Source organism: Gorilla gorilla, chromosome X (genome assembly GCF_029281585.2).
Source record: "Gorilla gorilla gorilla isolate KB3781 chromosome X, NHGRI_mGorGor1-v2.1_pri, whole genome shotgun sequence".
NCBI classification, from domain to species: Eukaryota; Metazoa; Chordata; class Mammalia; order Primates; family Hominidae; genus Gorilla; species Gorilla gorilla.
In genome coordinates this window covers 13123584-13150441 of record NC_073247.2, presented here as the reverse complement: position 1 = coordinate 13150441, position 26858 = coordinate 13123584, and positions in this window count along the sequence as shown.

Here is a 26858-nt window from a genome sequence, read left to right as displayed (position 1 = left end):
CTGTAGTCACAGCTACTGGGGAGGTGAAGGTGGGAGGATTGCTTGAGCCCAAGAGTTCCAGGCTGCAGTAAGCTATGATGGCACCACTGCACTCCAGGTTGGGCAACAGAACAAGACTTCATCTCTAAAAAATAAAAATAAATAGATAAATAAAAGAGATCAATTAAAATGCAAATAGAGCCATATATAAATTTTTATGAGGGTGAGAGATACAGTAATTCTTGTTCCCGAGAAAGGACCCAATATTATTTTTAGAGCGGTAAGTTTTGTAATAAAATGTGGATTCTGTAACAATCTATAATCTATAATGCTAGAGACCACAAACCAGCATGTTTTATAAAACTTGTCTCTAGTTTTCTTTTTACCCCAGGAAAGAGACTCCACTGAGGGAAACTGAAATGATATTTGCATGGAAAATAGTATAGCAAGAAATCCATTGTTGAAACCACAGTGGAGAAAAAAGAATGCTGTGTTTGTGGGGTTTTTTAAGTTGTAAAGGCTGTATAAATCTAAGGAGTTTTCACCTATTTTTGTTTGCGCATGTTTAGGTAACGTTACAACAATTTTACAAATGTTGGGGTTGCTGGCTTTTGCAAGGCGTTCTTAGACAAATCCAGGAAGACAAACAGTAGGCTTGATTCTTCTAAAGCCTTCTTAAGCTCATTTCAATACATCTTTAAAATGTTACCAGAATAACTAAGAAGATCTTAGTTTCTTGGGGAAGGAATCAGCAAACACAGCTTTTCTCCAGGAGCAGCAGCTTCTAAACTCCCAAAATCCTCTCTCTAATATAACAGTTCTCTCCAAAGTAATCTTGCCTCAATGAGAAAATTACTTTGTATAAATAAACAGTTTAACATTAGGCAAAGCAAGATAAGATTGTTTCTCAAAATACGTAGACCATGCTGCTGAATTGTTTTGCTTAATGTTTAAAGATATTTGAGCTGATTCACCCCTTAGCATTTAGTCACGTCAATATTCTCTTTCATAAGTGTGTGCTTGCATGTGCTTTAACTGAGCAATGAAGATTGCAGTGAGGGGAGAAACAATATTCGTTGCACGGACCTCTGATCTTGTCAGAACAACCAGACCTGATTGTGAGTAATTTGTCCGGTTCCACCCAGCTGGGTGCTGAGGTTCAGTGAACGTCACTGGCTCTTACTATTACTCATGCCATTTCTTATCTTGGAGAGATGCCGTTGGAACAATTTAGGATCTCTCCTCTGACTCGTCTGATTTTCATTGACCTGAAAATTCTTTCAACATACTGACGTAAAGCCAATTGAGAAGCATCCACAAATGCTGTGAATAAAACAACATTGCTCTCTGCATTAAATTAATACCCGATTTAAGCATAGTCTTGAAAAGAAAAAAAAGAAGGCTTACAAGTTCAGAAATGAATTGTGGTCATTATGTGGATAATGTTAATAAAGTAATTCAAATGTTGAAACAATGTATAATTATCATCTGTACTTCATAAGCCAACTTTTATTAAAGCAAGAGTAATTTAATTTTTTTTTTTAAGAGATAAGGTCTCACTGTGTTGCCCAGGCTGGAGTGCAGTGGTGCAATCATGGCTCACTGAAGCCTTGACCTCCCAGGCTCAGCCTCCCAAGTAGATAGGACTATGGGCACTTGCCACCATGCCTGGCTAATAAAAACAACAACAACAACAACAAAACAAACAAACAAAAACTTCATAGAATTGGAATCTCGCTGTGTTGTCCTGGATGGATTTGAATTCTTGGGCTCAAGCAACCCTCCCGCCTCGGCCTCCCAGAGTGTTAAGATCACAGGCATGAGCCACTGCACCTGGCCCTAAGACAGGAGTAAATGAGGCAAGTGGTATCATAAATATGGAATTAACAGCCACAGTGAATACTCCCTCTTTGATTTCATAAGATGGAATTGAGGCCGGGCGCGGTGGCTCATGCCTGTAATCCCAGCACTTTGGGAGGCCGTGGCGGGCAGATTACTTGAGGTCAGGAGTTCAAGACCAGTCTGGCCAACATGGTGAAATCCTGTCTCTACTAAAACTACAAAAATTAGCCAGGCGTAATGGTGCACGCCTGTAATCCCAGCTACCCGGGAGGCTGAGGCAGGAGAATCGCTTGAATCCGGGAGGCAGAGGTTGCAGTGAGCTGAGATTGTGCGACTGCACTCCAGCCTGGGCAACAGAGGGGGACTCTCTCTCAAAAAGAAAGGTGGAATTGAAATTTATTATCAATTTAACCCAGGGGTTCGTCGTTATCCTCCTCATTTTCCTGAAATGGCTGGTCCTCCAGCAGTCACTCAATCATTTCCCAGATATTCTGTGATTGCTTTTTTTTTTTTTTTTGAGACAGAGTCTCACTCTGTCGCCCAGGCTGGAGTGCAGCAGCGTGATCTTAGCTCACTGCAACCTCTGCCTCCTGGGTTCAAGTGATTCTCCTGCCTCAGCCTCCCGAGTAGCTGGGACTACAGGCGCCCGCCACCACGCCCGGCTAAGTTTTGTATTTTAGTGGAGACGGGGTTTCAGCATGTTGGCCAGGATGGTCTCAAACTCCTGACCTCAGGTGGATCCGCCTGCCTCAGCCTCCCAAAGTGCTAGGATTACAGGCATGAGCCACCGCACCTAGTCATTCTGTGATTTCTTTAAGGGAGCATGGTCATTTATTTTTACATACGGAAATACATTCATGAGATTTACTCCAGACACACTTATCAATATTACAAGACATATTTGAAAACCCGAATGTGTTCCCTAAAGTATATCCTGGATAGCTGAGTCACATAAAATTCTTCAAAATCAAGCAAAATATATGTATGTATATATATATATGCATACACACATATATAAATTGTATGAGCTTAAGAATTCAAATTCTTAAGTCTCCCCGACACACACACACACACACAAAAAAATTAAAGCTTTAAGTGTTTTGTATTTTCCATTTAAAAGGCATTTTCTGGCTGGGCGCGGTGGCTCATGCCTGTAATCTCAGCACTGGGAGGCCTAGGTGAGTGGATCACTTGAGTCCAGGAGTTGGAGACCAGCCTGGCCAACATGGCAAAACCCTGTCTCTACTAAAAATACAAAAAATTAGCCAGGCATGGTGGCGAGGCTGTAATCCCAGCTACTCGGGAGGCTGAGGCAGGAGAATCACTTGAACCCGGGAGGCGAAGGTTGCAGAGAGCCGAGACCACGCCACTGCATTCCAGCCTGGGTGACAGAGCGAGATTGTTTCTCGAAAACAAAATCTTTAAAAAGGCATTTTCTGATTCAACTGTTGTCTACATTCTCTGGCAAGTGATAGAGAAAATTACACAAACATTTTTATCTTTGGACAAGAAGATCTAAAATACAACATTTAGCCAAGAGAAGTGAAAACAGAGGAATTTCGGACAGCTCGCCTCCTTACCTGTGGCACTAACTTCCCCGCCTGTGAAATCACTATCTCGTAATCCAGGATCTCACAACCTCAGCACTGTGGACATTTGGGGTTGTTGGGGGGTCTCTGTGGCGCGGCGATCCTGGGCACAGTAGCCCCCTTGTTATTCTCTTGACCAACATCCCTGAGATCTACCCACCAGATTCAGGTAGCCGCGCCCCCCCTTCCATAGTTGTGACAACCAAATGTCTCCAGACACCGACAGAGGCCCCCTGGGGCAAAATCACCCCCAGTTGTGAATAATTGCTCTAATCCAAATAAATGAGAATAATGTTCAATCTATCTGAAAATCGTAAATTCTGACAAACAGCTATTAATTAAGACAATGGAAATATGATGTATACATGTAATAGCATCTTATTCAGCATTTAAAATGAAAGGAAATTGGCCAGGCACTGTGGCTCACACCTGTAATCCCAGCACTTTGGGAGGCCGAGGTGGGTGGATCACCTGAGGTCAGGAGTTTGAGACCAGCCTGGCCAACATGGTGAAACCCCATCTCTACTAAAAATACAAAAAAATTAGCTGGGCGAGGTGGCGTGCGCCTTTAATCCCAGGTACTCAGGAGGCTGAGGCAGGAGAATTACTTGAACCTGGGGGGCGGAGGGTGCAGTGAGCCAAGATCACGCCACTTCACTCCAGCCTGGGCAAAAGTGAAACTCTGGCTCAAAAATAAATAAATAAGAGGAAATCCTAAGAAATGCAACCACACGACTGAACCATGAGAACCTTGTGCTGAGAGAAGGAAGCCAGGCACAGAGAGACAAATACTGCAGGATTCTATTCACATGAGGCACCTAAGAAATGGTGCCCACAAAAATGGTTCCTTTCATTTTGTGCTAAGCCTTACGTCACGGGGGATATAAACAGCATGTCCGGTGTTTAACAAGCCTAAGAGATGCAGAAGGCCCAAGGGCAGGTACAGTTCACAAAGAGGGGCATGGTCTGTAAAAGATTAGGTGAACATTTTTTTTTTTAGACGAAGTCTCACTTTGTCGCCCAGGCTGGAGTGCAGTGGTGCGATCTTGACTCACCGCAACCTCCACCTCCCGAGTTCAAGCGATTCTCCTGTCTCAGCCTCCCGAGTAGCTGGGAGTACAGGCGCACGTCACCATGCCTGGCTAATTTTTGTATTTTTAGTAGAAGCGGGGTTTCACCATATTAGTCAGGCTGGTCTCAAACTCCTAACCTCAGGTGATCCACCCCCTTCAGCCTCCCAAAGTGCTGGAATTACAGGCATGAGCCACGGCGTCCAGCCCAGGTGAACATTTTTCAAATGGAGACATAGAAATGTCTAACAGTCATGTGAAAAAAAAAATGCTCAACATCATTCAACATCACTAATCATTAGAGAAATGAAAAAGCCCCAATAAGATACCATCTCACACTAGTCCGAATGGCTATTATTAAAGAGTTTTTAAATAGTAGATGTTGGTTGGTGTGGATGTGGAGGAAAGGAAATGCTTCTACACTATTTGTGGGAGTGTAGATGAGTGCAGCCTCTATGGAGATTTCTCAAATAACTAAAAATAGAACTGGGTACTGTGGCTCAGGCCTATAATCCCAGCACTTTGAGAGGCTAAGGTGGATGATAGCTTGAGGCCAGGAGTTTGAGAACAGCCTGGGCAACACACTGAGACCCCATCTCTATAACAATTAAACAATTATCTGGGCATGGTGGTGTGTGCCTGTAGTCCCAGCTACTCAGGAGGCTGAGGTGGGAGTATGCCTTGAGCCCAGGAGGTCAAAGCTATAGTGAACTATGATCACGGCACTGTACTCCAGCCTGGGCAACATAGCAAGACCCTGCTTCAAACACACACACACATACACACACACACACACACACAAATAACATACACTGGAGACTTGGAAGTGTGGGAGAAGAGTGAGGGATGAGAAATTACCTAATGGGTACAATGATTGCTGTTTGGGTGATGGATGATTTAGTGTATCCATCTGGGTTTTTAGTAGCCCAGGCTTCATCACATTGCATATATATGCAATATATCCATATAACGAAACTGTACTTCTACGCCCCCTAAATTCATAAAAATAAATTTTTTTTGACACAGGGTCTCACTCTGTCACCCAGGCTGGAGTGCCGTAGTGCAGTACAGCTCATTGCAATCTCTGCCCCCCTGGCTCAAACGATCCTCAAACCTCAGCCTCCTGAGTAGCTGGGACCACAGACACACACCACCATGCCTGGCTAATTTTTGTATTTTGGGTAGGGATGGGGTTTCGCCATGTTGCTCAGGCTGGTTTCGAACTCCTAAGCTCAAGAGACACACCTGCCTTGGCTTCCCAAAGTGGAATTACAGACATGAGCCACCGCACCTGACCTATTTTTACAAAAAGATTAGATGAACAGCAGGCACCAATTTCAGGGGTCAGACTCAGTCAGTAATGAGAGATAGAGCAGAAAGATGCAAGGGAATTTGGGTCAAGCACAGAATAGCGAAAAAGACCTGGGCACCAGCCTCAAGCAGCGAGCTTGATTCTGTGACGGGCAGGAGGGCGTTCCTACCTGCTCTCTGCCTCAAGGTGGCTTTTGTCATGTGCAGTGCTGCTGGAGCAGGAGGCATTGGCTGATGCTAAGGCAAAATACAACTTGGAGAGCCAGAGCTATCCATGTGGGCAAAACCTTCAGCATGTCTGTGTTTCCATTGCTGTGTCTGTACATCAACGATTGTCCGTTTGCCTTTTCTCAGACTCTGAAAGAGAGAGTTGGGTCTTAGTAAGAGCTGGCAGTGGGACGTGACCTGGGGTGCATCCTGCATTGCATTACAGAGACTCAAGATTTGTCCCTCTCCTCAGAAGCGGTAATCTCAGTGATTTTCTCAGATGGAGAAGGGCTGCAGGATGCGTGGGGAAAGAACCAAAGATTAGGAAGCAATCCGCTGTTCACAAAGCCTTCAGTGCTTTAAAGGAAGGTTGTGCTTTTGAGGATTCAACCTCCCTCAAATCAGGGACCATTATTATCATGTTATTGATAACGTGGGAAAATAACACTCACACAACTTGTCGATCTCACACCCAGAGAAAGGTGTAGGTCACACGGAGACCAATGTTTTCTTTCTTTATTTTTTATTTTTATTTTTTGAGACAGGGTCTCCTTTTGTCACCCAGGCTAGAGTGCAGTGGCACAACCTCAGCTCATGCAGCCTTAATCTCCTGGGCTCAGCTAATCCTCCTACCTCAGCCTCCCAAGTAGCTGAGACTATAGGAGTACCACTATGCCCAGCTAATTTTTGTAATTTTTTTTTTTTTTTTTTTTTTTTTGTAGAAATGGGGCTTCACTATGTTGCCCAGGCTGGTTTCGAATTCCTGGGCTCAAGCGATCCTCCTGCCTTGGCCTTTCAAAGTGCTGACATTATAGGCATGAGCCATCGTGCCCAGCCAGAGATCAATCTTTTCAACTCCAAAACAACAAACAATCAGAAGCAGGTTATTATCATTATTATTATTCTAATAGAGACAAGTTCTTGATATGTTGCCCAGGCCGGCCTCAAACTCTTGGCCTCAAGCCATCCTCCCACATCGGCCTCCCAAAGTGCTGCGATTACAGGTATGAGCCACCACGCCTGGGCTCAAAAGCAGATTATAACACCACATCATGCAAACAGGGAGGTTTTAAGCCTGTGCAATTTTTCCTTTATTTACTTATTTTTTTTACAGTCAGGGTTTTGCTCTATTGCCTAGGCTGGAGTGCGGTGGGATGATTATAGCTCACTGCAGCCTCCAACTCCTGGGCTCAAGTGATCCTTTCACCTCAGCCTCCTGAGCAGCTGGGACTACCGGTGCCTGCAACCACACTTGGATTATTTTTAATTTTTTTTTATAAAGACAGGGTCTCATTATGTTACCCAGGCTGGTCTCAAACTCCTGGTTTCAAGGGATCCTCCCACCACGGCCTCCCAAAGTGCTGGGATTGTAGGAGTAAGCCATCATGCCCAGCAACCCATGCAATGCTTAATTCAAATATTTAACTCTTTTTTACTTATTTTGGATGCACTCATGCTGATCTGATATTGGTTTCTGGTCTACAGAGCAGCTGGTAATTAAAACCCAATTAGTGGCCAGGTATGGTGGCTTACACCTGTAATCCCAGCCTTTTGGGAGGCCGAGGCGGGCAGATAACTTGAGGTCAGGAGTTCAAGAACTGCCTGGCCAATATGGCGAAACCTCATCTCTACTAAAAATACAAAAATTAGCCGGGCATTGTGGTGTGCACCTGTAATCCCAGCTACGCAGGAAGCTGAAGCAGGAGAATCACTTGAACCCAGGAGGCGGAGGTTGCAGTGAGCCAAGATTGTGCCACTGCACTCCAGCCTGGGCAACAGAGTGACCCCGTGTCTCAATAAAAAGAAAAGAAAAGAAAAGAAAAAACCAATTAGCCTAAGTAAGAAGTAAATGTGTCCCATGTGTCTTGTGCCGGATACCATGGCCCAGGTATATCCAAGCTCCAAAGCATTCACCAGGTTGATAACATGTTTGCATCAAGGCAGACCATGGATGCTTAGAACAGCGAACTCAACACAACTGTGAGTACTCGGTGTTTCCAGTCATCCCCGCTGAAGGCAATCACCTGGGGGCTTGTTAAAGATAGCCATAACCTAGGAGATTCCAATTCCATACATTTGGGGTGGGGCCTAGGTCTACCAGTTTAACAAGCTCCCTGGGTGATTGTATTGTGCACCAAGTGTAAAGCCTGCCAAATTAGGGCTATCCATTCAGTCGCTTTGGGTTTCAGTTTGGAATACTTTTACCATGGAAAGGGCTCCTGAAACATGCTTTGTTATGAGTCCCCAAAACCGGCTTTGTTTGGGTATCAAGGCTGTATATATTAAGCCTGTGTTACAGGCTGAATCCTGTCCTGCTCCCGCAAATGCATATGTTAAAGTTGTAATTCCTAATGTTACCAGAAAGGGGTCCAGATCTAGACGCCAAGAGAGTGTTCTTGGATCTTGCACAAGAAAAAATTCAGGGTGAGTCAATAAAGTGAAAGCAAGTTTATTAACAAAGAAATAAAAGAATGGCTACTCCACAGACAGAGCAGCAGCATGGGCTGCTGGGTGCGCATTTTTATGGTTCTTTCTTTTTTATGTGATAGACGAGGGATGAGATTATTCATGAGTTTTCTGGGAAAGGGGTGGGCAATCCTGAGAACTGAGGGTTCCTCCCTTTTTTAGGTTAGGGTTAGGGTTAGGGTTAGGGCCATTGCCATGGCATTTGTAAACTGTCACGGCACTGATGGGAGTATAGCTGGGGGACTACTAGAGGTCACTCTCATTGCCATCTTGATTTTGGTGGGATTTGGCTGTCTTCCTTACTGCTACCTGTTTTATCAGCAAGGTCTTTGTGACCTGTGTCTTGTGCTGACCTCCTATCTCATCCTGTGTCTCAGAATGCCTAACCTCCTGGGAATGCAGCCCAGTAGGTTTCAGCCTTATTTTACCCAGCCCCTATTCAAGATGGAGTTGCTCTGGTTCAAACACCTCTGATGCTAGGACCTCAGATTGTGACCTTATTTGGCAGCAGTCATTGAAGTTGTAATCCATTAAGGTGAGGTCATGATGGTGGGCTCTAATTCAACATGACTGATGTCTTTATAAAAAGAGGAAAATTGGACCCAGAGACACACACATGGGCAGAATACCATGTGAAGATGGAGGCAGAAATTGCAGTGGCGCAGCTACAAGGAACTCCAAGGATCTCCAGCAACCATCAGAGGCTCAGAGAGAGGCATAGAATACATTCTGTCCTAGAGTCTGTCATCTGTTGTTACCAGAAAGGGGTCCTGATCCAGAACCCAAGAGAGGGTTCTTGTATCTTGCACAAGAAAGAATTCTGGGAAAGTCCATAGGGTAAAGTGAAAGCAAGTTTATAAAGAAAGTAAAGGAATAAAGAATGGCTACTCCATAGGCAGACCAGCAGTGTGGGCTACCCGACTGAGTATACTTATAGTTATTTCTTATTTCTTCTTCTTATTATTATTATTTTGAGACGGAGTCTCACTCTGTCACCCAGGCTGGAGTGCAATGGTGAGCTCTCAGCTCACTGCAACCTCCGCCTCCTGGATTCAAGCGATTCTCCTGCCTCAGCCTCCCTAGTAGCTGGGACTGCAGGTGCTCGCCAGCATGCCCAGCTAATTTTTGTATTTTTAGTAGAGACGGGATTTCTTCATATTGGCCAGGCTGGTCTTGAACTCCTGACCTCAGCTGATCCGCCCGCCTCGGCCTCCCAAAGTACTGGGATTGCAGGCATGGGCTACCATGCCCGGCGTAAGCACCTGTGTATTTGTTTTTTTTGATTTTTTTTTTTTGAAACAGGGTCTTTCTTGCTCTGGCTGGGGTGCAGTGGCACGATCTTGGCTCGCTACAACCTCTGCCTCCCAGGCTCAAGAGATTCTCCCACCTCAGCCTCCTGAGTAGCTAGGTCCTTACAGTTATTTCTTGATTATATGCTAAACAAGGGGTGGATTATTCATGAGTTTTCCAGGAAAGGGATGGGCAATTCCCAGAACTGAGGGTTCCTCCCCTTTTTAGACCATATAAGGTAACTTCCAGGTATTGCTGTTACAGGACTTTCTCCTTAGTTCAGATAAAAGCCAGGTTCTTGCCACATGGCCATGATTAGGCTGGCAGACATTTTGAAGAGTGAGAAAAATGGAATTTATTGGGCAAAAAGGAAAAAAAGAGAAACAGGGACTCTCAGCAAAGCGAGAGTCCCTGCTAGCTGGTCTCCCCCTCACAGATTGAATCCCGGATTCCACCTGAAACAGAAGAGGCCAGTCTCCTCCCCGCTGCAAAGGGCGTGAACTCCGTGGCTCCAGCCCATTTTCCCAGTGCCCGCACAGTGGTTGGAGTTTCTCCGGGGACCGCTTTATACTTGACTGTCTCATTGCCATGGCATTTGTCAACTGTCGTGCTGCTGGTGGGAGTGTCTTTTAGTGTGCTAATGTATTATTATTAGTGTATAATGAGCCATGAGGATGACCAGAGGTCACTCTTGTCACCATCTTGGTTTCGGTGGGATTTGGCCGGCTTCTTTACTGCATGCCATTTTATCCGCAAGGTCTTTATAACCTGTATCTTGTGCCGACCTCCTGTCTCATCCTGTGACTAAGAATGCCTAGCCTCCTGGGAATGCCACCCAGTAGGTCTCAGCCTTATTTTACCCAGCGGCTACTCAAGATGGAGTTGCTCTGGTTCAAATGCCTCTGACAGTGGGATGGAGCAGGTTCTCCCTTTGTAAGGGCCTGAGGGCCCATGAAGCATGGAAGTAAAGACAAATCTTGAGTTCCTTCAAAGAAAATTCCAGGCACCTGGATGGCCACAAGAAGTCAATGAGCAACTCGGTAAGTAAAAAGGTAATAGTAGCTTAAAACAACAGCCAAGGAAGCTAGAGTCATGAGATGCTTGGCTTTCTATGGGAACGAAAGATAGCATCTTAGCATACGTCCCCGAGCTGTTTTTCAGGAACCCAGACCCCACCAATCGGATCTGCTGGCACGGACCTCAGGTAAGGGGAACTGAGGACTGAACTCTGACCAATGTACTTTGTTCTAAATTCCTTCCTGAGGGGCCTGGAGGAGGTCATGCCCACAGACCAGAGCTAACAGTTTTTTTCTTTTGTCTCTAGACTTTTAAACAAAGCTCCCCTTCCTTAACCCATCACAAATCAGAGAATCTTTGAATCTACCTATGTCCTGCGGGTCCCCCTTGCTTCGAGATGTTCTGCCTTTTTAGGTCAAACCACTATATAACCTCCCTATATTGCTTTATAACTTTGCCTGTAACCTCTGCCTCCCACCTTGAAAAACCCTCACCTGTAATCCACTGGGGGAGGGTGGGGCTGTTTTTTTTTTTGTTTTTTTTTTGAGATGGAGTCTCACTCTCTCCCCCAGGCTGGAGTGCAGTGGCGCGGTCTTGGCTCACTGCAAGCTCCGTCTCCCGGGTTCACGCCATTCTCCTGCCTCGGCCTCCCGAGTAGCTGGGACTACAGGCGCCCGTCACCACGCCCGGCTACTTTGTTTTTGTATTTTTAGTAGATTAGTAGAGACAGGGTTTCACCTTGTTAGCCAGGATGGTCTCGATCTCCTGACCTCGTGATCCACCCGCCTCAGCCTCCCAAAGTGCTGGGATTACAGGCGTGAGTCACCGTGCCCGGCCTTTTTGTTTTTTGTTTTTTGAGACAGAGTCTTGCTGTGTTGCCCAGGCTGGAGTGCAGTGGTGCCATCACAGCTCACCACAGCCCCAACCTCCCAGGCTCAAGTGGTCCTCTTGCTTCACCCTACTGAGGACCTGGGACTACAGGAGTGTACCACCACGCTCAGCTAATTCTTTAATGATTTGTAGAGACAGGGTCTTAGTATTTTGCCCAGGCTAGTCTTAAACTCCTCGGCTCAAGTGATCCACCCACCTTGGCCTCCCAAAGTGCTGGAATTACAGGCATGAGCTGCCTTGCCCAGCTAGGAGGTCAGGTCTTAAGCATGAGCTGCATGATTCTCCTTGCTTGGCACCCTACAAATACATGCCCTCCTTTCTCACGCTGCAAACCTTGGTGTAGATGTTTGGCCTTACTGTGCTGGGCCAAACCTTCAGAAGGAACCAACCCCACCGACACTTTGATCTCAGACTTCTTCTGGCCTCCAGAACTGTAAGAACAGTAAGTTTCTGAGGTGGAGTTCACCCAGCCTGTGGTACTTGGTGAAGGCAGCCGTGAGAAATGCATACAGCTCATTTGCACAAAAGGCAGAGAGTTTGAATCATTTGTAGAACTGGAGATGGGGCTTCCTCCAGGTGGAACTGCTTGTGAAAGTTAGAGGTGTAGAAAGGAGAGAGGGCATTTGCGGGTGTCTTTGTGAGTGATGCTAAGGACAGATACTAAGGAAGACAGTTGCAGAGACAAACTACTCACAAGACATGAGGAAGTTAAAAAGGCAAAGGATGATAAGAGTTCATTTTCCACAAAAGAGTCAGACTCAGATTTTTTTTTTTTGAAATAGGGTCTCCCTCTGTCTCCCAGGCTGGAGTGCAGTGATGCGATCACAGCTCACTGCAGCCTCGAATACCTGTGCTCAAGCAATCCCCCTGCCTCAGCCTCCCAAAGTGCTGGGATTACAGGTGTGCACCACTGCATACAGCAGAGATTCAGAATATAGTGGGAACTGGAGTCCCAGGTCCTCCATGGAGTTGCTGGAGGCCAGCTATCGGGCAAGCTGCAGATCCCATGGAGATGGCTGAGGGCACGTTTGGCAATTTTACATTCTAGGTCATCTCAGCCATGTGATGGGAAAAGGCTTCAGTCCCAGCAGACCACCAGGATTGGCCTTCACGGAGCGGAGGGCTGGAGAGTTGAGGATGAGAAGTGAATGTAGGGCTGTGTCAAGGGGAAGTAGAAATCCATGATGCTATTCTTTAAAATCCTGAAGTTGGCCAGGCGGGGTGGCTCATGCCTGTAATCCCAGCTCTTTGGGAGGCCGGGGTGGGCAGATCACTTGAGGTTATGAGTTCGAGGCCAGCCTGGCCAACATAGCAAAACCCCATCTCTACTAAAAATATACACGCACAAAAAAAATTAGCCAGGCATGGTGGCACACACCTGCAATCCCAGGTGCTTGGGAAGCTGAGGCATGAGAACATAGTGAGACCCTGTCTGTACGAAAATTAAATTTAAAAAAATTAGCTACAAGTAGTGATGTGTGGCTGTAGTCCCAGCTACTCAGGAGGCTGAGTGGGGAGGATCATTTAAGTCCACGAGTTGGAGGCTGCAGTGAGCTATGATGGTGTCACTGCACTCCAGCCTGGGTGACAGTGAGACCCTGCCTCTAAATAAACAAACAGAAAAATGATACTGTGTCTCAACAATTGACAAAACAGTTACACTGTATTAGGTATTATAAGTAGAGATGGCTTAAAGTGTATGGGAGGATATGCCTGGGTGATATGCAGATACTGCATCGTTTGCTACAAGGGGCTTGAGCATCCTTGGATTTTGATATCAGTGGAAGTCTGAGAACCAACTCCCTGAGGATATTGAGGGCCAGCTGCACACACAGATGAGAAGGAATTAGGCCAGTCAGTCAGTCTTCTCCGAAAGAAGTCTTTGTTCTGCCAAAAAGACAAAGCCGGTGTGTTCTCAGGCTGGCAAGACCCTCCCACTCTTCTCCCTCGGGGAGAGCAGACCTGGGTACCTACCACCTTTGAGTTGATGTTCTCTGCCTATAGCCCTTCCCCAGGGCTCTCTGCCCCAGCCCCCTCCTCCTCCAAGCCAGCACAGGCCATGCACTCCGTCCTCTGCGCAGAAGAGCCTGGGATGCAGGGGGAACAGTCAGAGAATAAACCACATTCAAAAATTCAGGCCTGGTGACTTCTGCCCCTTGGGGCGGTCTTCCCACATGGGACTGTTTGTGCCATGTTTGGTCTTTTACCCATGTGGTTGGAGATACTTTGAGTACAAGGTCAAAGGCACTCACTTCCACGTGCCTGTTTTTGTCTTCAGCAAATGGTTGGATTCCCTGTTTAGGATCTGGGAGCATCTCGCTCTTGCTTCCAGCTCTCCAGTGCATGGATACTTTCCTGAAAGTAGACAAAATGTCAGTTCTTTCCAAATTCACTACAGAGAATGGAGGAGAATAGAGTAGCTTTCCCACATGGAGTTTTCTTTTTTACGCCCAGCGCCCATTGCATTGACACAGACAGTTTCGGTTTCCCAAGAAAACGTTTTCAAGCTGCCTTCGTGACTCCTTGAAACTCAAATGCGCAGCTCAGAAGCCGCGGGATGCAGCGGGTGCGTCACTAGAGGTACTTGAAAACTTCAGTAACACGCTTATCCTAAAGGAGAAGAAATGGCACAGAAAAGTATGCTAAGCGTCCCACTCAAGAAGTTAGAAAAGGAACAGCAGAATTACACAGAACAGTAGAAGGAAATAAGTGAAAACCAGTAGAATTCACAAATTAGAGAAGAAAATGAGAGAAGATGGAAGTAGCTGAAGTTAGAAATCTTTTTAATTTTAGTGAAATTAATTTTAGTAGAATCGCCTCTTTTAAGTGTTAAAAAGCATTTAAGCATTTAATTGCTTCTTTTAAATGTTCATTTAAATAAAATTAGTTGAATTATATTTAATTACTTATTTGTAGTACATTAACTAGTTTTTTTATTTTATGTATTTTAAATACAATTAGCTTTTTATTTTTTATTAACATTTAATTTTAATAAACTTCATTTTACTTTAAATCAAATTTTAATTTATAATCAAGTTAAAAATAAACTACAATAAAAAGAGTAGAATGAATAAAATCTGGTAAGATTGCAGATAAAAAGACCAGTCTGGCCAAAATGGTGAAACCCTGTCTCTAATAAAAATAGAAAAAAATTAGCCAGGCGTGGTGGCAGGCACCTAATCCCAGCTTCTCAGGAGGCTGAGGCAGGAGAATCGCTTGAACCCAGGAGGTGGAGGTTGCAGTGAGCAGAGGTCGCGCCATTGCACTCTAGCCTGGGCAACAAGAGCAAAACTCCATCAAAAAAAAAAAAAAAACAGAATATGCCAATGAATAACATTATGAAGAAAAAAGAAATATAACTCCAGATGTAGCAGAGTTTATAAAAAAATAAGATGATATTAGGAATAACTATCGCAATGTGTTTAAAAACTTCGTACACAATGGACACATTCATAGAATAATATATTTAACCAAACTGACTCAAGTAGATACAGAATATCCAAATGGTATTGTAGAAATTTAATACATTGAATGAGTGGTTAAAAAGCTTCTCACTAAGAAAATGCTAGATCTAGCTGGTATTATCAGGCAGCAGTAAATTCAAGTATTATTTAAGCTCCAGCAGACAAAACAAAAAGAAGCAACATATGCAAACTATTTTGAGGCCAAGAATATTTTGATATTCAAACTCAGCAAACTCAACGAAGAAAGCATGGGAAAAGAAATGATAGACCAATCTCACTCTTTGTGAGGTACAAATGTTGGGCAAGTTTCAACAATAGACAACCTATGATTGTACTTTAAATATTTACAGATTAAAGGAGAAAAGAAAACAAAATGGAAACAAAATATTTCTTGTATCAATTGATACAGAAAGTAGCTGTGATAAAATTGAACACCCATTCAGGAATTAACAAACTAGGAATAAATACAAACTTCTTTAATCTGATAAAAGCTTTCTATGGAAAAATGTATGTCATACTAAAGAGTGGTATATTAAAAGTGGTCTCCTTAAAGTCAAGAACAAGTTGGGTGTGGTGGCTCACACTTGTAATCCCAGCACTTTGGGAGGCTGAGGTGGGTGGGTTGCTTGAGCCTAGGGGTTTGAGACCAACCTGGGCAACATAGTGAGGCCCCATCTCTACAAAAAATACAAAAATTAGCTGGGTGTGGTGGCGTGTACCTGAAGTCCCAGCTACTTGAAAGGCTGAGGTGGGAGGATTGCTTGAACTTGGGAGGTCGAGGCTACAGTGAGCTATGATCACACCACTGCACTCTAGCCTGGGTGAGAGAGTGAGACCTGTCTCAAAAAAAAAAAAAAAAAAAAAATCAAGAACAAGTCAAGGAAGAACATTCAGAAGAGGAAATCTAAATTACAAATAAACAAATGAAAGCTGCTCAGCTTCAGTAGTAGTCAGGGAAGGAAAGTTAAAACCACAGTTGCTATCTCCCAGTACCAAAGCTGAGCAGACAGAGATGCACTGGAATATGTATACTCTGCTGGTAGATGTGGAAAATATTACTGCTGCTTTGAAAAACCATGTAGAATTACTTAGTAAAGATGAGGATGTGCCAATGACACAGCAGTTCCACTCTGGTTTCTTACCATAGAAAATCTTGTACAAGTGTGTAATAGGAAATATACATGAAATTAAATTGCGTATGATGTCATTGCTTATAGTATTACAAGATGGGTGTATTAGTCCATTTCCACATTGCAGATAAAGACGTACCTAAGACTGGGTAATTTATAAAGAAAAAGAGGTTTAATGGACTCACAGTTCCACATGGTTGGGGAGGCCTCACAATCTTGGCAGAAGGCAAAAGCCACATCATATATGGTGGCAAGCAAGAGAAAATGAGAGCCAAGTGAAAGGCTTTTTCCTTATAAAACCATGAGATCTCTTGAGACTTATTCATTACGATGAGAGCGGTATGGGGGAAACTGCCTCCATGATTCAATTATCTGCCATCGGGTCCCTCCCACAACACATGGGAATTATGGGAGCTACAATTCAAGATGAGATTTGAGTGGACACACAGCCAAACCATATCAATGAGAAACAATCCAAATGTTCATGATGTTTAAAAAAATGTGGGATATTCAGATCATGGAACAATATGCAGCAAAGAATAACAGAAATACAGCTACCTACTTCAGTGGTGTAATTCTCGAAACAATGCTGAAGGAAATAGATAGCTTGAAAAAAACTCCATGCAATGTCATTATGATTATATAGAGATTGAAAACAAGCAAAGTGGGGAAATGCAAATTAAAACAACAATGAGATACCAATACACGTCTGTGAGAACGGCCAAAAGCCAGAACACTGACATCACCAAAAGCTGATGAGGTCGTGGAGCAACAGGAATGACCATTCATGGCTGGTGGGAATGCAAAATGGTGCAGTCACTTTGGAAGACAGTTTGGCTGTTTCTTACAAAACTAAATATGTCCTGGCATATGATCCAGCAATCACTCTCAATGGTTACCCAAAAGAGTTGAAAACTTGTGTCCACGCGAAAACCTGCACATGGATGTTTACAACAGCCTTATTTATAATTGTCAAAACTTGGAGGCAAGGAAGACGTCTTTCAGTAGGTGAATAGACAAATAGACCATGTTGCATCCAGATAATGGGATATCATTCAGCGTTAAAAAGAAAGAAGAGGCTGGGCGCAGTGGCTCACGCCTGTAATCCCAGCACTTTGGGAGGCCGAGGCAGGCAGATCACCTGATGTCAGGAATTCGAGACCAGCCTGGACAACATGGCAAAACCCCATCTCTACTAAAAATACAAAAATTAGCCAGCATGGTGGCGTGTGCCTGTAATCCCAGCTATTCAGGAGGCTGAGGCAGGAGAATCGCTGGAACCAGGGAGGCGGAGGTTGCAGTGAGCCTAGATCGCACCACTGCACCCCAGCCTGGCTGACAGAGTGAGACTCTGTCTCAAAAAACAAAAACAAAAACAAACAAAAAACAGGCCAGGCATGGTGGCTCACGCCTGTAATCCCAACACTTTGGGAGGCTGAGGTGGGCGGATCACAAGGTCAGGAGTTTGAGACCAGCCTGGCCAATGTGGTGAAACCCCGTCTCTGCTAAAAATACAAAAATTAGCCAGCCATGGTGGTGGGCACCTGTGGTCCCAGCTACTCAGGAGGCTGAGGCAGGAGAATCGCTTGAACCCAGGAGGCGGAGGTTGCAGTGAGCCAAGATCATGCCACTGCACTCTAGCCTGGGTGACAGAACGAGATTCCATGTCAAAAAATAATAATAATAATAATAATAATAATAATAATAATAATATATATAAAGAAATAAGGGTCAGATGTGGTGGCTTGTGCCTGTAGTCCCAGCACTTTGGGAGGCCAAGGGAGAATCCCTTGAGCCCAGGCGCTCGAGACCAGCCTGGGCAACGTAGTGAGAACCTGTTTTTATAAAACATTTTAAAATGTGGTGGTGTGCACCTGTAGTCCCAGCTACTCAGGAGGCTGAGGTGAGAGGATTGCTTAAGCGTAGGAGGTCAAGGCTGCAGTGAGCTATGATTGCACCACTGCACTCCAGCCTGGGTAATGGAGCGAGACCCTGTCTGAAAAAAAAAAAAAAAAGTAAAAAGAAAAAAATGAAAGGAAAAAGAAGAAAAGAGAAAAGAAATGAGCTATAAGCCGGACATATTACTAATTGAAAGAAGACAATCCAAAAGGGCTACATGCGATTCTAAGTATAGGACTTTCTGGAAAAGGCAAAACTATGAGACAGTAAAAAGATCAGTGGTTGCCAGGATGTGGGAATGAATAGGCGGAGTATAGAGGATTTTTAGTGTAGTGAAACTCCTCTGCGTGACACTATAGTGGTATATCCATGCTATTATACATTTATCCAAACCCACAGACTGTCCGCCACCAAGCGTGAACCCGAAGGTGAACGATGGGCTCTGGTGTCAATGATGTGTCAATGCCGGTTCATCAGCTGCCACAGACAGTAGGGGAGGTGATGCATGTTCAGGGTAGGGGGTCCATGGAACTCTCTGTACCTTCCTCTCAATTTTGCTGTCAATCTAAAACTGCTCTAAAAAATAAAATCTACTAAAAATGTACACATATGTAACAAACCTGCACGTTGTGCACGTGTACCCTAGAACTTAAAGTAGAATAAATAAAAATAAAAATAAAGTAATATATCAGAGGTTGAAAAACAACAACAACAACAACAACGACAAAAAAAAAAAACACAGGCCGGGAGCAGCTCATGCCTATAATCCCAGCACTTTGGGAAGCTGAGGCGAGATTATTGCTTGAGTCCAGGAGTTCAAGACCAGCCTGGGCTACGTAATGACACCTTGTCTCTACAAAAACAAAAATAAAATTAGCTGGGCGTGGTGGTGCACACCTGTAATCCCAGCTACTCAGGAGGCTGAGGCAGGAGAATCGCTTGAACCCAGGAGGCAGAGGTTGCAGTGAGCCGAGATAGTGCCACTGCACTCCAGCCTGGGCAACAGAGCGAGACTGTCTCAAAAAAAAAGTGACTCAAACATGTGAAAAGATGCTCAATCTTACTCATGATGAATAAATTTTTTAAAAAACGAATGCTACAAATATATAAAAATAAAAATATTATCCTGGCATGGTGGTGCTACCTGTAGTCCCAGCTACTTGAGAGGCTGAAATGGGAGGATCGCTTGAGCCCACGACTTTGAGGCTGCCGTGAGCCATGATCGCACTATTGTACTCCAGGCTGGGGAACACAGTGAGACCCTGTCTCTAAAAAACAACACAAAGCAAAAACACACACAGTCAACATAATATACAGTGTAGAGATGAGACACATCACTAAACTATATATAAAACAAATTGATGAATAACATAAGTGGTTAACATAAATTCTGGGTTGAGAGAGGCACACAAGGCCCTTTTGAGGTACGGGATACATGTTTTGATTTAAATTGCATTTATGTAGGTGTTCGTTCTATTATTCTTGAACTGTACAAAATACGATATACTCACCCATGAGTGAAAGGAAAAGAAAATAATTCTACCAGCTGATTTACTCACACTGTAGTGATGGGACTTTTTCAGCAATTTTGATGTCATGTGATTGCGTCAAGAAGTCAGTCAGAATTTCAGAACTGGAACAGACCAGGAACAAAAATATCCATGAAGAAAATAACCTCAAAATTACAGTCAGTGGTAGGATAGGTTGAGAACCAGCTTGTTTTTTGGTTTTTGTTTTTGTTTACATTTTCCCACCCTGTTTTGTGAAGCAACACATCCTAGATACCAGTGGACATCCCTCAAAGGTGTTAACTTTCTCTACTCAAGAAGACAAGTGGACTTCATGTCATGTGAAGCTATTTGAAAATATCTTGTCCTTTTCAGAATGAAAACAACTTATTTTATGAGTCCATTTATTTATTTATTTTTGAGACAGGGTCTCACTCTGTCACCCGGGCTGGAGTGCAGTGGTGCCATCATGGCTCAATGCAGCCTCTGTCTCCTGGGCACAGATGGTCCTCCCACTTCAGCCTCCTGAGTAGCTGGGACTACAGGCATGCAGCACCACACCTGGCTATTTAAAAAATATTTTTGTAGAAATGGGGTCTTGCTATATTGCCCAAGCTGATCTTGAACTCCTAGGCTCAAGCAATGTACCCACTTCAGCCTCCCAAAGTGCTGAGACTACAGATGTGAGCCACTGCACCTGGTCATCCATTTTAATTATTTTCATGTACTTAATGAAATAACCTAAAATTCAACTAATAACCCAAATAAGACATACTATCAGGTCTTGGTAAGAAATGAGAGTCTTAGCTGGACACGGTGGCTGATGTCTATAATCCCAGAAATTTAGGAGGCTGAGGTGAGATGACTGCTTGAGCCCGGGAGTTTGAGACCAGCCTGGGCAACATAGTGAGACCCGATTTCTACAAAAAAAATGAAAAAACGAGCTGGGCATGGTGGCATGTGCCTGTGGTCCCAGCTACTCGGGAGATGGAGGTGGGAAGATCTCTTGAGCAGGGGGCTAAAGGCTACAGTGACCCATGATCCAGCCACTGCACTCCAGCCTCTGCTACAGGGTGACACCGCATCTCAAAAAAAAAAAAAAAAAAAAGAAAGAAATCAGAGTCTTACCAGACTGACCAATATGGTGAAACCCCGTCTCTACTAAAAATACAAAAATTAGCCAGGCGTGTTGGCGCATGCCTGTAATCTGAGGTAGAGCCTGAGGCAGGAGAATTGCTTGAACGTGGGAGGCAGGGGTTGCAGTGAGCTGAGATTGGGCCACCGCATTCCAGCCCGGGCGACAGAGTGAGACTCTGTCTCACAAAAAAAAAAAAAAAGAAAAGAAATGAGAGTCTTGAATATTAAAGCCAGTGTAGTACTTGCAATATAACATGATTTTCAAGTGGCACTTTAAAGACTTCCTTAATTCTTACTATTTCATTGTAAAATTTCGGAGTCTAAAATGCATTTTATAGAGTAAAAGTAATAAAAAGTGAATTCAGTTCTACAGCACCCTCAATCTACTCGTCTTCGTTCTCTCTCACACACTTTCTCTCTCTCTCTCTATATATATATATATCTCTTACGTACATATTCTCTTTAGTCCTCTCAGGCACTAATTTGGGCGTCATCTTCATCTTCCTCTTGGTTTTTACAACGCAGAATCGGTCACCACATCCTCTTGACTTTGCTTTTATCAGCACCATCATGGTGGAGACTTTCCTGTCTATCTCTGTCATTCATCTCCTGCCCAGGACTCCTTCAGCCCATGACCACAGACTTGCCACACCCTTCCTGTAGCTTTCTCTTTAAAGCGTCAACCCCACCCCCCACCACAGCTTCCAGAATCATTTTTCTTAGATATTGCTGAGGTCATCATGCAATTAATTACTCAGAAAAGCTTTCTGGTTCTGTTGGTGAAAAATATAGAGCTGGGAGCTAAATGACAAGAACTCGTGAACACAAAGAAAGAAACAACAGACGCTGGGGTCTACTTGAGCGGGGCGGGTGGGAGGAGGGAGAGGAGAGAAAAGACCACCATTGGGTGCTGGGCTTAGTACCTGGGTGATGAAATAATCTGTACAGCAAACCCCTGTGACATATGTTTACTGATTAACAAACCTTTCCATGTACACCCAAACCTAAAATAAAAGGTAAATAAATAAATAGGCTGGGCGCACTGGCTCACGCCTGTAATCCCAGCACTTTGGGAGGCTGGGGCGGGCGGATCACTTGAGGTCAGGAGTTCGAGACCAGCCTGGCCAACATGGTGAAACCCCCATCTCTACCAAAAATACAAAAGTTAACCAGGTGTGGTGGTGTACGCCTGTAATCCCAGCTACTCGGGAGGCTGAGGCATGAGAATCACTTGAACCCAGGAGGCAGAGGTTGCCATGTGCTGAGATCATGCCAGTGCACTCCAGCTGGGGCCATAGAGTGAGACTCAGTCTCAAAAAAATAAATAAATAAATAAATAAAAGATAGAGCATGGGCTGGGTGCGGTGGCTCATGCCTGTAATCCCAGCACTTTGAGGGACCAAGGTGGGCAGATTGCTTGAGCTCAGACGTTTGAGACCAGCCTGGGTAACACAGTGAAACCTTGTCTCTAAAAAACATACAAAAAATAGCCAGGTACAGTGCAGCACACCTGTAGTCTCAGCTACTTGGGAGTGAGTGGTAGGAGGATTGCTTGAACCTGGGGGGTTGACGCTGCAGTGACCTTTGATCATGCTACTATATTTCAGCCTGAGCAACAGAGTGAGACCCTGTCTCAAAAAAAAAAATATGTATATATATATATATATAGAGAGAGAGAGAGAGAGCATCCCTGGTGTAGTGAACACTGTAGTGTGCTACTCAGTCCCTGCTATGAACATGAGTGCGTATGTACTGTTTTGCGTCTCACTGCTTTTATTTCTTTGGGGTACATATTTGGGAGTGTCAGACTTTCTCTTAATCTTATTTTTTCTGGCACATTATCTCTCCTTTACTCTCAGCTCTCTCCGGCGTCCATGAATCTAGATCTTTGCTTATACATCACTGGTTAAAATTACAAGTAAGTTTGTCCAAGTTGTCGAGATGTGTTCATCTGGCTGTAAGGAGTAGGAGGAGAATTCTTCTGACAAGCACTGCTGTGCAAAGCTCCTGTCTCCAGCCCCGCCTGTGTCTGCACCTTGAGAGCCACCTGCTGTCTCCCATTCCTGAGATGGTTAAGATTTCTGGGACTTCTTGTTGGGTTCTCCTGTGTATTGCCGTGAGTTCATTGCCTCCATCTCCGTCCTGCCTGCCATGACAGTTACTGCTAGCTTACAGTCTTAGTCCATTTGGGCTGGGAGGCTTGTAGACAACAGATGTTTATGGCTCATGGTTCTGGAGGCTGGAGGTCCAGGATCAAGGTGTGGCAGATTCAGTGTCTGGTGAGGGCTTCCTGGTTCATAGATGGCACCTTCTCACTGTGTCCTCACATGGTGGAAAGGGTGAGGGAGCTTTCTGGGGTCCCTTTTCTAAGGGCACTGATCCCATTCATGAGGCCCCACCCTCATGACATCAGCACCTCCCAAAGGTCCCACCTCCTAACCTCATGACTTTGGGGGTTAGCATTTCAACATAGGAATTTTGGGGGTCACACACATTCACACCGCAGCATCCATCTGCCTCCAAGCCTTCTAAAGGTCATCCTCGTCTTTTGTCTGCTGTGTTCTCACACATTCTCTTTGTCCTTTGTTTTCCTTTTAATTCCAGCCTACATCCATTTTGAGGAGGGGGAAAAAGAGAGACAGACACCCATGCGCGCGTGCACACACACACACGCACACACACAAACACACAGCAAAGATAAACTATTTTGTTAAATCTGCTATGTGCTATGTACTATGTCTAACAGTAAGTCCTAGTTCTTTGTTCATAAACCTGCATTTCCCGTTAGACTATATCATCTGGAAAGGAGAATATAATGTTTCCCTCAGCCTTTTTATTTCTGACTCTCAGCACACTGCCTCAAAACAGGAGCGATCAGAACGTGTTCGTTAAGTAGGCAGACATGTCTCATCAATGCCAATGTTAATTAGCATCTAGAGGTCCAGGTATCTCTCCCACTGCTTAAACATGCTACATCGAAAATTAGAGAAATGAAACCAAGCTTGCTTCTATGTGTGAGAAAAGAGGGGATAAATGGCTTGAAATGAGAATGATATTTTTTCTCTTTTTCTTGAGACAGGGTCTTGCTCTGTTGCCGAGGCTGGAGTGCAATGGTGCAATCATGTCTCACTGCAGCCTTGACCTCCCAGGCTCAAGTGATCCTCCCACCTCAGCCCCCTGAGTAGCTGGGTCCATGGGTATGCAGCCCCACGTCAGGCAAATTCTTTTTGTATTTTTAGTAGAGACAGGGTTTTGCCATGTTGCCCAGGCTGGTCTCAAACTTTGGACTCAAGAGACCTGCCCCCCCTTGGCCTCTCAAAGTGCTGGGATTACAGGTGTGAGCCACCGCACTCAGCCTGAAATGAGAATGTTTTACTCAAATATAGGAGAACCTCTAAGTTTCTGGGTCTCCATGAGACTGGGAGGAAAATGGCTCGCATTGTTGTGACATTTCAGTGTGTGAAGGGTGAAGAGAAAAGACTCTAGAATAGTGGGGGCTGGGGAGGCGGAGGGAGAAAGACAGAGCGAGAGAATGAGAGAGAGAGAGAGTGACAGAGTCAAGCAAAAAGAGAGAAACTGAGTGGGAGAAAGAATGAGAGAGAATGACAGAGTCATGCAAAAAGAGAGAGGGAAAGAAGAGGGAGAGAGAGAGAGAGATCGTGGGAGAGAGAATGAGAAAGAGAATGACAGAATTATGCAAAAGAAGAGAGACGGAGAGACTGGGAGGGAGAATGAGAGAAACAGAGTGGGAGAGAGAAAGAGAATGAAAGAGAGAATAAGAGAGAGAAAGAGAGAATGAGAGAGAAAATGAGAGGCCGGGCACAGTGGCTCACGCCTGTAATCCAAGCACTTTGGGAGGCCGAGGTGGGCGGATCATTTGAGGTCAGGAGTTCAAGACCAGCCTGGCCAACATGGTGAAACCCCATCTCTACTAAAAATACAAAAATTAGCCGGGAGTGGTGGCAGGTGCCTGTAATCCCAGCTACTCGGGAGGTTGAGGCAGGAAAATCATCTGAACTCGGGAGGCAGAGCTTGCAGTGAGCCGAGATCGTGCCAATGCACTCCAGCCTGGGGGACAGAGCGAGACTCCGTCTAAAAAAAAAAAAGAAAATGAGAGAGAGAGAGAGATGCAAAGGGTTGAGAAATAAAGAAGGGATTCGACTTTGCCTCAGGCTCAGCAGCACTGGAAGCTCAATTGTAACAGTGATGCCTTCACCATTTTGGGGGGGAAATGTCTAGGACTGCATACACAACCCAGCCATGCCACATGAGGGGCTGAGCATGAAGGCTGGAGCTCACGTAGCTGCAGAATGCCTCATAACGGTAACCCCCATGCACTCTTGCTGGTAATGTCTTAGAAAACTGGATTTGAGGAAATGAGGGCAATTTGAGCATGAGGGAGACATGGAATTCAGGAACTGATGCAGCTAACGTGAAGAAATTTTGGGGGAATTTTCAGGATGACCACAAAAATAACATCCTGCACACAGTGAGTAGGGAGCTGGCCTTAACATTTTACAGCCACGATCACATTTAATGCACGTGACTATTATTATTCTCATTTTCCAACCAGTCATGGAAACTGAGCTGCAGAGAGGCAGACTTATCTGATCAAGATACCACAAGAAGCAATCCAGGCTACAAACCCAGGGTGTTTGGAAACGGGATGTCCTGGGGACAGTAGCTCTGGGGGTGTCTTAGAAAGCCTCGAATCCAGGTTGGAGAAGGAAGTTGTAGGGTCCCAGGAGGCTGTGTTCACCATGATGATGTGACTACCTTAGGTGTTAACGGTATTTGGAAGGGATTTTCAGTCTCCTAATAAGTCTGTGAAAAGAATTTTAGAAGGCAAACCATGAACAGCTAGCAAGCTTAGGAAATTCAAGAATGTATACAAGGAAGGGAAGTTAGGTACATCTCAGTATTTAGAGAACTCACATAATGTAAGTTTGGGTATTCATTTAGTAAACATTGGTGATGTAGCCATATCAGGAAGCTGAATAGAAAGGAAATGTGTGTGTGTGTGTGTGTGTGTGTGTGTGTGTGTGTGTGTGTGTGTGTGTGTGTGTGCAGGCACTTGAGGGAATGGTGATTGGGCAAAAAATGAAAAGCCATCATCCTACAAACAGAAAGTTAATAGATACCATCTAAAGTTAAGAAACACAAGAGATTTCTGGGCAAATAGGTTATTTCAAAATATAAAGTAGATCCCAGAAAAAAAATAGGAGTGAACATTGAGGGCAAGACATAAGCTTAAGGTTCGGCTTCATCTTTTGAGCTTTATACATGTATCACTTTGACAAGAATAAAAAGAATAAAAACTACATTTAAAATTAGAGGCCAGTCATGGTGGCTCACATCTGTAATCCCAGAGTTTTAGAGGCTGAGGTAGGAGGATCGCCAGAGGCTAGGAGTTTGAGACCAGTCTGGGTAACACAGTAAGACCCTGTCTCTACAAAAGAAATTAAAATTGGTTTTGTGTATGATGGTATGTGCCTGTGGTCCCAGCTACTCGGGTGGGTGAGGTGGGAGAAAACTTCAGCCCAGGAGTTCAAGACTTCAGTGAGCTGTGATTGCACCACTGCACTCCAGCTTGGGTGACAGAGTGGAGACCCTGTCTCTAAAATAAATAAATAAGTAAATAAAATTAAATTAAAGAAGAAGTATTCTTTTCTTTTTTGTGACAGAGTCTCGCTCTGTCGCCCAGGCTGGAGTACAGTGGCGTGATCTCGGCTCCTGGGTTCAAGTGATTCTCCTGCCTCAGCCTCCCGAGTACATGGGATTACAGGCGCCTGCCACCATGCCTGGTTCATTTTTGTAGTTTTAGTAGAGACAGGGTTTCACCATGTTTGTCAGGCTGGTCTCAAACTCATGACCTCAGGTGATCCGCCCGCCTCGGCCTCCCAAAGCGCTGGGATTACAGGCATGAACCACCACGCCTGGCCTATTATTTTTTCCTTCCAACTTTTATTTCCGGTTCAAGGGGTACATGTGCAGGTTTGTTGCATGGGTAAATTGCATGCTGTGGGGCTTTGGTGTACAGACAATTTTATTGCCCAGG